The sequence below is a fragment of the Ambystoma mexicanum genome, chromosome 1q, assembly GCF_040938575.1.
Source record: "Ambystoma mexicanum isolate Mex_15411 chromosome 1q, UKY_AmexF1_1, whole genome shotgun sequence".
NCBI classification, from domain to species: Eukaryota; Metazoa; Chordata; class Amphibia; order Caudata; family Ambystomatidae; genus Ambystoma; species Ambystoma mexicanum.
In genome coordinates this window covers 1,001,497,988-1,001,512,438 of record NC_090922.1, presented here as the reverse complement: position 1 = coordinate 1,001,512,438, position 14,451 = coordinate 1,001,497,988, and the positions used below count along the sequence as shown (strand labels likewise).

The 14,451-nt window shown below is 43.9% G+C and overlaps 1 protein-coding gene across 1 annotated transcript in view; it reads left to right on the top strand.

Annotated features, from left to right (window-relative positions):
- Nucleotides 1-14,451, top strand: part of AK5 (adenylate kinase 5) — a 3,278,219-nt gene that overhangs the window by 2,229,458 nt on the left and 1,034,310 nt on the right. The window lies entirely within an intron of this gene.

Genomic DNA, 14,451 nt, shown 5'->3' with positions numbered 1-14,451 from the left:
TGTTTTTGTCCCACACCCTCGCCACCCCACTCCATGTGCCTAAATACATAAGTCTGGTAAGTGTCCTCTTCACCATTGATTTGATTTTGATTTTTTACATTTGTTGTGTGCCACAAACGAAATGAACCGTATATTGATGCAGGTGACACAACTGAAGGTAGACGAGAAAAATCAAAACAGGCTCCCAGAAAACACGGGTCATCTACCTGAAAAGGAAGCTCTTCAGTGCCTGGCGAAATTGGAGAAGTGAGCTCATTGTTCTTAAAGGTAGTGGCAGGGAGTTCCACAGCCTGGGACCAAAAACTGAAAATCTTCTGTCACCTCTAGATGTAAAAACCGAGTGAGGGATAATCAGAAGATGTCTGTCGCTGGATCGCAATTGCCTCGTCGGATGATTTGGCTGTATTAGCTCTTGTAAGTACAGGGGAGCGATGCCATTAATACATTTGAAGACAATACAGGCTGTTTTGAATTTAATGCGATCGTGGACTGATAGCCAATGCAACTCCCGGTGAAATGGAGACACATGGTCAGCTTTTCTTAACTTAAATATTAGTCTAGCAGCTGCGTTTTGTGCTTTCTGGAGCCGCTGAAGCTGTTTGGCAGGAATACCCAACAGTTGACTATTTCAATATTCTAAGTGGGCACTGGTTAGTGCTCCTACCACAGATGCATGATCTTTAGTTGGTCTGTAGGGGAGTGCTTGGCATAGCATTCGCAAGACAAAATATACTGCCTTGATCTTAGCTCCCACCTGGGCTTCATTGCCCAGGTCTTCTTGCCACATACAACCCAGATTTTTGACTTTAGATACAAATTTAAGACTCTTGCCCAAAAGTGATGGAATATGCAGCTTCCTGGCTGCTGACAGTACGTTTTTAGGCCTGAATAATATGAGTTTGGTTTTGGCAGCATTAAGTTGCAAACAGTTCTTGGACATCCAGCTGCCTACTTCTTGCAGGCATAGCCCTAATTTGCTAAATGCTTCCTGGAAATTAGCAATTCGAAAAAGATCTGGGTGTCATCAGCATATGAGTGGAAATCCAGCTCGTAGCATCTCAGGATTTTCAAGAAGGGGCCGAATATACAGATTGAACAGCAGTGGGGACAGGGAGGATCCCTGCAGAACCCCACAGTTCAAACAGATGCGTTCCGACACGAACTCCCCCAATCTCGCAAACTGTTGATGTATGGTCAAGAAAGACCTAAACCAGTGTAGTGCTGAATCAGATACTCTTCCTACCTCCTGTAGTCGTTCCAAGAGAATTTGATGGTTTACTGTGTCAAAGGCCACGGACAAGTCTAACATAAGCAGGAGTGGGAGCTCCCCTTGGTCCTCAGCCTTTAACAGTTCATCTTGTACTACTAACAGGGCAGTCTCTGTTCAATATTTTGGTCAGAAAACGGATTGAAATTTGTCCAGTGATAATTAATGTTCGACAAAATCCTGGAGTTGGTTGGTTACAACCTTTTCGAGGACCTTAGCTGGCCATGGCAGTCCTGCAATAGGACGATAGTTTTGTAGTACCTCAACAACCAATGATGGCTTTTTCAATAGAGGTGATACAATTGAAAGTTTCAAACTCTCCGGAACAGTCCCATCCCATAGTGACTTATTAACAAAAGCGGTAATAAAAGAGGTGAGATCATATGCCAGTTTCTTTGCTGCATAAGCTAACCATTGCAGCTAGCTATGTCACTATCTATCTCTCCTATCGTCTCTAACTGCTTCCCTATTTCCTATCCCTCTCATATCACTAAACCTGGCTGAAAGCAATTTAAGAAGGACATACTGGGCCTCAACTTAGGCCTTCCTATTGCAGGCACCTATGTCACGGCTTCTGCCAGAGAGACTCTCACAGACATCCTCTTTGTCATTAACTCACCCAACCTATGGACCCTGTAAATGGTCGCCTTTCTCTCTCTTTTCACCACTTCTCCCATTAATGGTGGCACCCACTGGGAGGTCCTCCTTGACCTCTTTGCCATTTCCATGGTCATCGTAATGTCTATTGGAAAGGAACCATCATGGTTCAGGGTCCTCAACCCAACCTTCTCTTTGACAGGCTTCTACCTTACCTCTCAAACCTTACCTCTCCCACTGCACAGGCTACCTTGCCTACTGTGCGTTCCTTCTCCTCTGCACAGGTTCCTTTGCCTGCTTTGCCTTCCTCCGCCTCTGCACAGGCTCCTGTCTGTGGTGCCTTCCTCCTCCTCTGTACAGGCGCCCTTTCCTTGCCTCACTGTCCCAGCTCCCTTGTTGGCCTTGGCTCCTCTGCCATCCTCCACTATCCATCTTGCTCTCTTGTCACCCTCGGGGGGGACCACCGTCCCCTATGCCCCCTGTGGAAGACCTTCAAAGATGGAACTCTGCTCCATATTGCCATGCTTAACTCTCGCTCTGCTGTCAAACACTTGTCTGACATCTGCAACCTCCTTGAACACATGGATCTAGATGTGCTTGCCATCATAGAGACATGGTTCAAGGACAACTCTGTCACAAGCTTTGACACACTCCTCCCTGAAGGATTCAAGATTATCTCTGTGCCCAGGCCCAAGGTGTCAGGAGGGGGTGTAGTGTTGATCGTCCCAGAATGGATACCTGTGTCCATCATCCCCACTCAGGCCTATTCCTCCTTTGTGTGCCTAGTCTCCAGGCTCTCATTCGTAAATCTTCTCTCCTTATGGCCACCTTCCATTGGCCAGCAGGACTGTCCATTCTCTTCCTCTCGGAATGGGCTAGCCTGGCATCCTCTCTACTCTCCTCCTCCTCTCTATTCCTCCTGCTGGGTGACCTCAACATCCATCTGGACTCGCCTCAGGACCTTTCCGCAACCTATACAATTCTCTCTCCCTCTCTATCTTACCTTCTGGCTCCATGCATACAGCAGGCCACACTTTGGATGCTCTCATCCCTACCGACATCCCTCTCTCTATCCCTCTCACAACTCTTTCTCTTGGAAGGACCACTTTCTTCTCTCTTCACACTTGGAGCTCTCCTCTCCTCTTGCATCGGCACACCCGGTACGGCCACTCGGTTTCAAAGTCACCAGACCCATGAAAAGAGTGACAGCGGCTGCCTTTGTCTCCACCTACTCTCCGCCTCCTACTCCTGAGGCTGACTCCCACCCTAAAAAAGCCCTCCCTAACTTCAATCTCTCTATCTTTAACACCCTTGATACTCTTCCCCCTGTCGTGAGGGTCTGACTGAAGCCTTCCAAAAACTGCAACCCTTGGTACGACTCTAATCTGGCTGCCCTTGTAGGGCAGCTGAGTGGAAACGGAATTCATCAGGCAGACCCTCTGACAGACTGGCATGTGGCCTCCTTCAAAGGCAATAATGACTCTGCATCCACAACAAGAAAAAAGTATTTATTCAAGTCTGCATCTCTGCGGCGTCGAACAAAACACGGCTGAACTTTTCAAAGTCTGTAAGGAACTGGTTAATCATGCAGCAGCCTCCTCTTCTGTCACACCCACCAAGAAGATTTGCTCAAACTTGGCTGCACACTTCACTGCAAAAACCCAAGACATCCTTTCCTCTCTCACTTCCACACCACATCATACACCAACACATCTGAAGCCTCCATTGGCCCATCCACCACCTCTTCTCTCTTCTCTCACTCCCTTCACACCCGATGAGGTTGCCAGACAAGTCCGGTCTATGAATCCAAACAGGTGGACCACTGCCCCTCCAAAACAATTAAGGACAGCACTGACTCTCTCAATCCAGCCTTGGCTGATCTCTGCAATCTCTCTTTTGCCACTGGAGTTTTCCCAACTTCTCTGAAGCACTCCCATATGCACCCTCTGCTTAGGAAACCCTCTGCTGACCGCTCCATTCCGGCAAACAACAGCCCCACCTCAATCACCCCTTTCCTGGGCAAGCTCCTGGAGAAGTTGGTTATCTTGCAGCTTCCCCACACGTAATCTTCTGGTTGCCTCCACGACCATTAGTCTGGCTTTAGAGCATCCAGAGTCATGGAAACTGCTCTTCTGAACACCCGTGAAGAACTGCTCTCAAATCTTGACACACTCGATCTGTCCTCCTTCTTGACCTCTCCTCTGCCTTTGACACGGTAATCCACAACATGCTGATCGCACGTCTCCATGACACCCTGGGAATCACAGGTCCGGCTCTGGTGTGGTTGACATCCTTCCTTTCCGACCGCCCATCCCAGGTGGAAATTGGGCCCTTTCTCTCTACTTTCTCTCTACTATCACTCTTTCAACCTGTGGCATTCCCCAGTGTTGTCAACTATCCCAATAGTTTGTCAATGTCTACATGACTGCGCTGGCACGGGTGATTGCCACGTTCATCTCTAACTTCCAGTGTTATGCGGATGACACGCAACTCTCCAACAGGCTACCCTCAGCCACCTCCTCTACTTCGCTCATATCTGACTCTCTGTCCACAATTCAGTCATGGTGTACTGCAAACAACCTCTGCCTCAATGCGAGTAACACTGAGATCGTTCGCATGGGACTCCTGCTCCCACTTTCCCACTCTCACTCTGGCCGACCTCCCTTGGCTCCGCACCTGCAGCCACCTGCGAGGCAAAAAACCTTGGGGTCATCTTTGACTCCACTCTCTGCTTCTCCACTCACATTTCGGACATTTCTAAAAAGTTCAACTACCAGCTGCACCTCCTCAGAGGTACTCTTCCTTTTCTCACCTTCTCCCAGCTGCTCACTGTTTCCAGATCCCTGGTACACTCAAGGCTGGACTACAGCAACAGCCTTTTTCTCAACCTCCCTCCCTCTGCTTTGCGGCCTCAGCAACTCATCCAGAACAGAACCGCAAGATTATCCTTGGCCTCAAGTCCAGGTACTGCATCTCTCCAGTGCTGAAATCCCTCCACTGGCTCCCTGTGGCTGCAAGGATCAAGTTGAAGACCCTCTGCTTTGTCCACAAGGCTTTCTGGGGCCTGGGACCCATCTATCTGCAACACTGCCAACCTAAATAATGTCCTTCCCGAGCCCTCTGCTCATCTACCTCCAACCTTCTGCGAGTGAGCCGGTTCTCCATGCAGAGATTTGGTAGGGAGATCTTTATTCTCAGCGGGGGCCTCCCTCTGGAATAGCCTCCCTGCCGCCCTCCATCCTGAGCCTGATCTCCTTAAATTCTGGAAACTCCTCAACACATTCCTCTTCTCCTCTTCCTTCTTTCTCCTTCTACCCTGCTAACCTCTCTCTCCGCTCTATACCTCTCTCCCTCCTTTTCCACACACCTTGCTAACTGGCTGCCGGGTGTACCTCAGAGTCTCACAGGTCCCTGGCACCCTCGCCTCCAGACCTGAACTTGCCTCATTGCTACTGCACTTGGTCAATGACGCATGAGAGTGGCGTGTATCAGCACTTACCCCAGTTTCTGACTGACTAGGTGCACTTGGACTCCCCCCTCTGCACTTGTCCTCCCCCCTCCCCTCTCCTGTGCCGGCGGTGCACTCGCACAATTTGAACGTATCATGCCTTGAAGAACATCTATCTATCTTTCCTGTCTCCCCTCCTTGCATGGTGGCGCCTTAATTCACTTGGAAAAACTGCCGAATCGTTGTCAGACCTATTTGCTGTTATCTAAATTGTTAATTGTATTATATGCACCTACTCTGCCTGTGCAGACTTGTATCGTTCTGAAATTCACGGTCTCCAAATGACTTTTGTTTTTCCCCTTGTTCCCTCCTTGAGCGCTTTGAAACACATGCCGTGTGCATAGGCACGTTACAAATAAACATTACCATACCATACCATTTAAACCATTAACTCTCCCTTGTAGAAGTGCACCTTAGTGTGCATCTTTTAAATAGTAAAGTTTTCCTCAAGCTCTTTTTGTGCTCACAATATTTATCGTTTTTACTGCAGCCCTCCCCCATCCTTCCCACCCCGCTTTCTCTGACACCTACCCTGCAACCTTCCTACACACCCCACATAGTGGCATTAACATTATTTAATGCACACAATAGGACAAAGAAAGCTACAGTCAAGACTCCATCGTGGGGGGAGGCTTTGCAGCCCGAGTATAACTATCAAGGAGTAAGCATGGCAAAGCAAATTGTTCTGCCTTTGTAAATGTATGTTGAGAGTAATTTATTTATTGAAACAAGTTAATTGGTGACATCCGTTCCCTATAAAATATGCATAACAATATGCATAGATTTGATGAAACACATTTTGCACAAGATTAAATTAAATTTAAAAAAGAAAATCATGCACATATTTGATCTAAGAAATACAATACTTAGAACATTAGAACATAGGCCCTGAATCACAAATTCCTTTCATTGAAAACATTGCTTTGTTCATCTCATATAAAACCCCATATCATAAAAATGCCCAAGACAATAACTACACCAATCATTTAACACATGCCAAAAATCAGAAAAGTCCCAAAAGTCATCATCAGTAGTTTTTGTAAAATGATGGGAAAGGCAAAATAATATCACCAGCCCATTTTTTGAATATTGAGAGCTTCTCTAGACGTACTAATACCACAAGAATACAGGAGGGGGCCAGTCAACATGTCCGATATTGAGGGGAATAACATTTTAAAAAGTGCAAGGTTACAGAGGGCATATGAATACAAAGTGCATGGTGTCCTGCACTGCCCCGATGCAGGGTCTGATAAGTGTAAAATATATATACAAAATCTTATAAATATTATTTCACATAAAGGCGTTCCGTAACTTCCAGATTCCATTCTGGTCTAGTGTTCTGGCCACACCTTACCATCTATGTACCGACCAATCTGCAGTTGTCCACTTTTTTTTAAAGATCATTAATAAGGCTGCACCTCTCCATTTTATAGATTATATTGAGACTTGTTATCTCTTAGGAGATCGACAGTCGGGTTTTAGACAGTTGGGTTTTAATTGTAGCACTGAAACAACCATGCTGGACACCATAGAGAACATAGCAGAGCTAATTGAAGCTGAAAGATCAGGACTCTTAATGTTACTTCATCTGTCTGCGGCCTTTGATATGATAGACCATCAAATCTTGTGAAACAGACTCACAGTTGATCTAAAACCCAACTATCTTGGTTATATCTAATTTGGGTTATTATATCCGTATATAGGACTTTTACAAAATAAAGGATTTGTGCATGTAACCCACCTTGCTCCATTTTATTCCAAAGCACCTTGCGATCAACAGTGTCAAAATATTTTGAAAAATCAATAAAACACACGTATAAAGTTCTCAAGTTGGTGGTCCAAGACAATCTGATAAAATACATTAACGTCCAAAGATTTGACAGAGTGCTAAAACCTTTTCTAAAATGAGTCTGGTGACATTTTAAAATATTTCCTTTAAGCAGCCAATCATTTATAAAAACCTAAAAGTAATTGTAAAAAGATTTTAAAGCTGGAGTCAATCATGGCCAATAATCGAGAATTAGACAGTAAGTCATGTAAACCTTTTTTATAAATTGGTATTAGTGTTGCATTTTCAAAGTTAATGGGATTTTACCAGAAACAAAAATCTCCTGAAAAATAATAAACAAAATCTGCACCCACATTTTGGGATTGTTCTTGAAAATTATATTTGATGGTAAGTGGAGTGCAGGTGGGGCCATCACTGAGGCATTGCTCGCAGTAGTGAGGTCGGAAGCCAATGGGGTTAGGAGAGGGCTATGGGGAGGGGGAAACACCATGAAGATAAGGCCTGAGGAGGGGGAGAGAGCCCAAGAGAAAAGCTCAGAAAGAATTATGAACAAGAAAGCTAAAGTGAGAAAGGAACATGGCTGAATGGGGGTCGGGGGACAAGGGGAGAAGGGAAACAGGCTCATCCGGAATTTTGAGAAAAGAATATCCATCCAGAGTAGCATCATACATCCACATTCTTTTATGAATAAAGGAAGCTACCAAATTGGCATTGACAGTTTATTGAAAAATAAATTACCTTGCACTTACAAAAACATAAGTGTGGCAAATACTGCTGATGTAGATCTAAAAACAAAGGTAAATACTATACCAAATGTCGCTTTGGCATCCCTAGACGAGATTGCAAAAAGGGGCAAGGTCATAGGTTGATGTCACCTGTTAGACACAGTGTAAAAGGCAAATCCCCTAAAACACATACAACATTAAAATGGATGAAGAATCCAAGTACATCAATGATTACAAAGCAATCATTGCTCTCTTGTGGAATGCAAATATAGACATGCAACACATTGCAGACAATTCAACTGCAATTGCAAGATATGCCACAGCCTATCTCACCAAAGCTGAGAACACAGAGATAAAAGACCTCTGGGATGACATATCATCTGACAAAACACTGTTACAAACATTTTACAGGTTTGGTATAAAAATGCAATCCCAAAGAGAATGTGGGTGCTATGAAGCTGCAGACCATTTCACATGTACAGCTTTATATGGCAAATCTGAACACATTGTCTGGCTAAACCTTGGTCCAGCTTCATCCCGAAAAAAGAGTCTAAAATCCTACTAAGAGATAGAAACAATAGCCACAAATGATCCCAGCAGCCAGGACATTTAAAAAAATATTTAATCGACACATACTACCCAAACAGAAGTACTGCTTTGGAAAACATGTGCCTGTATGACATAGCCCAAAACTTCTCCTTAAAAAAAACAATGCCACACCATATGAGACAACTGGCAAACATTCAGTCTCAACTGAAGGAAGCCTAGTGAAACTTGCAAAACCCAGCCTAATTAATCATATAAAGTTATCATTTAAATCTCTGCAACATGGGGAACTTTATTACATAGCCATACTGCAACTTTTTAAACATCAGAGAAGAAAAGAAGAATTATTAAGTGACCATGAACCATTTGAATCATTTGAAGCTGCAATCAAAGCAAATGAAAGCATTATAACAAATGTCAATTTCAAAAAGTACAAAGAAATGTTGGACAATTAAGGAAGACATTGAAGCTCAAATAGAGAAAGACACTCCTGAGGGCAGTAAACCTTCCCTTACAGGAATCAAGACCCACTTGGAGAACTACTCATTTTAAATGAACCAGAAATAGCCATGAATGGGGTAGAAAATACCATGTATCACTCTAAACAATCTGAAGAAGAATTGTCGCTGCTCAAATCACAGCTAAATGATGAACAACTCACCCATTTATCTAGAAGTCATTGAAGAAATTGAATATGGTTTTAAACATGAAACTAAAACTTGTAGCTGTAAACATTATAAACCTCTGCTCCTGTATCTAAGTGGTGAGGCTGGTTCTGGTAAAATGTTCTTAATTAAAATAATCAGCAAATGTCTACAAGACCTACCAAACAGCATCCTTCCATCTGTTGTAACAGCCCCCTCTTGTGTTGTAGGCAGATTTAGCTACCTACAACACAGGAGGTGTAATTTTACACCTACTACTGATCCTCCCAGTAGAACACCAAAACAAATTGGAATACTACAAATGATCAGCAGAAGCTGCTATTGAAGTTTGCAGAATTCTGAAACAAATGAAAGTGCTAATGATGGATGAAGTAAGCATGGTGGCCAACCTCATGCTGACTTTAATTCATTTCAGAATGCACCAAGTCCTAAAAACCGAATACACAGAACTGTTCGGCAGAAAAACATTATTGTTTATGGAGACCTCCTACAGTTAACACCAAGAAAAGTTCAACCTATTTTCAAAACATTAGGACACAAAGAGTGCTGTAACACACTCGGCAGCACTGGAAATAGAAATCTCGGGCAACATCTTCGCTACAGAGAACAAACTCAAAACATGCATCAATCTGCAGATCTCACCCATGCTAACATTTTCAAAAGCATTAGAATTGGTCTGCTTACTAAAGATGCAAAATTAATCTTAAATACTAGACTAATCCATGAGCTCTATGGGCAAAACATGTCTGCTTCTGATGTCATGGAACAATTAACTCAACAAAATATAAAATGCATGTCCTTAATGCCATCCCATGCAAGCTGTTTACTTAAATGGTTCGGGTGAGTTGTGTTTGCAAATTCTCATCCTTTTTAGAAATGCTACAAATAATGCTGACAGCCCCTACAGTGTCTCAGGTAACGCAAGCATTCGACTACTGTGCAGGAATGGTTACATTCACCATAAAAACACAGGAAGATCCACCTGAATTCCTAATGTACTTACTACAAGTACTGGAAACCAAAACCATCCCTATGTATGAAATCGTTTAGATTTCATACATGTGTAAACATGCATGCACTCTCTGCAACCATGTTTCACAACAGCACATTGAAAGGATCTGAGCATATACATGAGTCGGAGGTAAGCTGATCTTCATTAGCTTTTATTACTTCAAGTGGTTAAAGTGCGTCTAGGATCCTCATTACATTTTTGGGGAATGGTACTTATACATAATACGATCTGATTTACCAGACGGATCACAATCCAGATGCACCTTAGATAAAAATGAATCATTGATTAATTTGTAAGAATGGAAAGAATGTCGTGTACAAATGCGTGACCCCTTCCAGGTAGTTCCTATACATAAAAGCGTTTAGCACAGTACAGATCTCAAATAACATTACTTAACAAAGGTAGAGCATGCCCACGCAAGTCCTTTGCTTTAGTTTTTACAATGTTGTCTAACATGTCTGATCATTCAGAAGGGCACGCCACAATAGAATTATGGTTTGAAAGTCTAGACATGTCTACAACAGAATGGCATGACATTTTACTTTCTGTGCCTAATTATTCCTGTTGTAGCTACGTCTTCCACCATGCGAGTAAACAGTGAGAGGAGTTCGAGCAATGCAACAACCCTTTTGATATTATAATTTGGCTAGTAAGGGAGGGTTAATGTATAATAGAACAGTTGGCGGTAATCATCGCGGAGCCAATCTTCACAGCCGAGGTAGGAACACAATGTCAATTATAAGCAGCTGAAGGGAAAACATGAATGGCAGTCTAAAAAAAACTGAGGGACACATGAGCAGCCTTTAGCATACCTCAAAGGAAAGTAATGTTCTTTTTTAAAAGCTATACTGGAAAAGGCAGTGGTAAAGGTGAACAACTGATGAAAGGGGTTTAAGAAATCCTTTGAGAAGGCTGTCTAAATGTTTCCTGAGAAACAGCTGTGGGGCTTCAAATGTGTAAACTGTGGAATGGCCGCCCATGTGTGATCTTGTTTCACAATCCACACAACTGCCTAAAAAAACACTCCACTGCGCAGGAAAGCTGTATATTACTCAGAATGATTCAAGAAATTCGCTCTTCTGTAGTAAAACGCAAAGCAATAATCTTTTCCACTGAACAGCGTAAACACATTTCTTTATATGTGCACCGTCATGCTTAATGTTCTGGCGTTTTGCTTTGCAAGACAAGACCAGTACATATTCATATTTCATGTACACATATCACAAAAAGGCTGCAACTATTGGGCTAAATAGAAGTACTGTATCACTGGTGGCTGTTGAGTAGTGGGGTTTAAATGTTTTCCCTAAATTGGCACCAGCCAGCACAGAAGTGTTTGGTGGCTTCTTCAAATGTTCTGATTTTGCCCATGAGCATATAATCGTGAGGCCTGCCTCAGCAATATAGTTGAGCATTGTCACTGTAATACGCATCTGCATGCTGCTTGCGCTCAAATAAAATCATGAGGCCTGCCTCAACAGTCTTTGGTAATGCTGGGACTGTAAAACGCATTGTGATTCATTATGAGTTCAGCAGTGCGGTAAGAAAGTGGCAGTATTGGGGGTAATGGATTGATTGGCACTTTTACCACATAAAAACGAAATCCGACTTTCACCTTGTAGTGGAGGGTTTACCCCCTGCATGATGTTGGAGGTGAATAGGCCAAAAATGTGCAGACTTACAATGTAGAATTACTGCTCACAGTAAATCCACCACAAAGCCCCATGACTCGAAAAAATGGGGAATTACAACGCCTTACCATGACTCATAATCCAGGGCATAGACCTGCAGTACCGAGTGGTGTTTACTGTAAACGAGTTTCGTAGTGTATCAGTAGATGAGGCCTATTATGACCTGCTGTTTTTGCCCAAAGAACAGCATGGCGACTACCTTATGAACATACACCAGCATTGTGATTGTAAAGCACGTCATGTCCCTTGTTACCCCAGTTCTTTCCATGCCACTCTTTCAGCCCCAATTCTGTTTCATGTAGCCCTCACATAAATCACATCTGCCCCATGTGCCTCTCAGTGTCTACTCAAGCCATGTGGCCCAGCGCAGTGCCCAGGTCTGCCATCATGTGACTCTCAATTCCCAGTCCTGCCGTTTGTCTCTCAGTGCCCAGTTCTAAACTCGTGTGGATCTCAGTGTCCAGTCCTGTCCGCAGGAATCTCTCAATACCCAGCTTTGGCCCCATGTTGCTCTCAGTGTCTGATTTGTTCCCTATGTGCCTCTCAGATTGAGGTTCTGGCCCCTATCTAGCTGTTGGTGCCCATGTTCTGCCCCAATGTCACACTCAGTGTCCACGTTGCACCCGATAAGCCCCTTGCTGACCCCAAATGTGGCCCTGCTTCTCCCCTGTATGTACACATCCCTCCCCTGCTTGCACGCTCACAACACATGTGCGCATCGCACACACACACAAACACACATACACACATAAACATCTTTGTGTTTCAACAATACCCTTTTGTTTCCAGTCCCTCCGCTCCGCATTTCGCTCTAACTCATTCATAAGTAAAACTGGCAACAGGGAGAGAATTTTGTTGAAAACGTCACTCTAGGATTTGTGCCTCTTCATGGCCCTTGGGAGGCCCCGAGGAGTGCATGAAACTTCCTCATAGTTTCCTGTTAAGATATAACTCCCGAGCAACACTTGATGGACTTTGGACGCTGCCTTCTGTCTCACACAAGTCTACTGAGTATCTTTCCTTACAGGTACCGGGTGGCGCTACCACGCAAAAAACGATAGAGCATTGCTGGGACAGAGGCTAAATTGAATTTAAAACCTTCCAGCCATCACCTTTTGTTTCCTCTAAATCAGCCAAGTAGGACATGTATGCCCTAACGTGGGTTCTCAGCAAGCTCGGCCTAGAGACCCAAGTTACTCCTCACTAATGACGCGCAATGGCCGAAACATGTCTGGGGATGCTTATGGGTCATGCAGAAGGGATGTGACCTAGCAGTACGGCTGGACTGCCCCTTTTAGGGTGGGATCAAGCCTGATTTGCATATGGTCTTTCCCCTCTCTGCAATGGCTTGGCAGGCTAAAGAACGATGGTTTCGAGGGATTCCCAGAGTTTAAGATTAATTTTAAACCTTCCAGCCATCACCTTTTGTTTTATCCAAGCAATACACATGAAAGCAGGATCACTGACTAGGAAATACTCTGCATGACAGACAAAAGAGAGGGATCCAATACATAATAGGAGGCAACATCGTGTCACCCTTTATCAATGGAACCCCTCTACTTTAGTGATTTGTACTATATGAATTAGAGATATTAATTTATTTAATTGGAAGTAAAGCCTGAAGTCAGAGTGTAGATTTGGACATCTGTCTTCTGCATATTTGAACATTATTGGAATGGGTTTGATATTGGGATTAATATTTGGTTTAGAAATGTAGTGTTTGGAGAATGTGATGTGACAGCATTTTAGGAGGCATCTTATAGGTTGAGTACGTTTTCTGCAATATGAAAGCGAGCAAAAAATAGTATTGGATCTATGCCAACGCCCATCTGTCTGCTGACACCCCCACAACCCTTTGCCCCTGCACAAACTCACCCACCCTCTCCCCAATACAAAACTCTTACCTACTTTCCTTCCTCTCCTCCAATCCACCCCAACACTCTGTTAATAACTGTACTATCAAGACTGAAAGAAGCACAGCGAACGAATATGCATGCAATATTCCCATTACTTTCTAATTTGTTCATAAAGCATGCAAAATATGCACTCCTCTCCTTTCTAATCACAAACCAGCCTCGCCTCTTAAGGGTTCCACGATCCCCATTTCACACACACAGCAGAGCCTGCAACAATCAGTATTCGTGCTTAAATGCAGGAAGCAGGAAGCTCTTCTGTGCTGGAAAGTTGATCTTCCAGCAGTGAGTAAAGCTGATCACTATAGGTATAGTGTTGTCAATGGCCTTTATGTTTTAAGCAGCCAAATGAAATAAACTGAAGCAAAACTGTCTCGACATAATAGCTTAGAGGGTTATGATATGATATGATAGGTAATTTATAACGTGCCTATACACAAGTGTTTCTAGGCGTGACAAGACAAGGAGAGGGGCAGAGGGAAAACAAAACAGGGGGGGGGAGAAATGCCACGGGGGGGGGGGCAGAGAAAGGAAAAGTGCATGTAACTCAATAAGTGCTGCAGAAGGATGGCTCTTAAGTGCAGTGAGACAGGGGACTGTAGGGTTGCAGATACAGACACTTAAGTGCTGGGGGTGGCCGGAGGCAGTGCGAGGGCAACTGGACATGCAGGAGCCTGTGCCCCAGTTTCAGTGGGTGACCAGTGTGTGGAGCAGTCAGGGACATCGGCAAGGTAGAGAAAG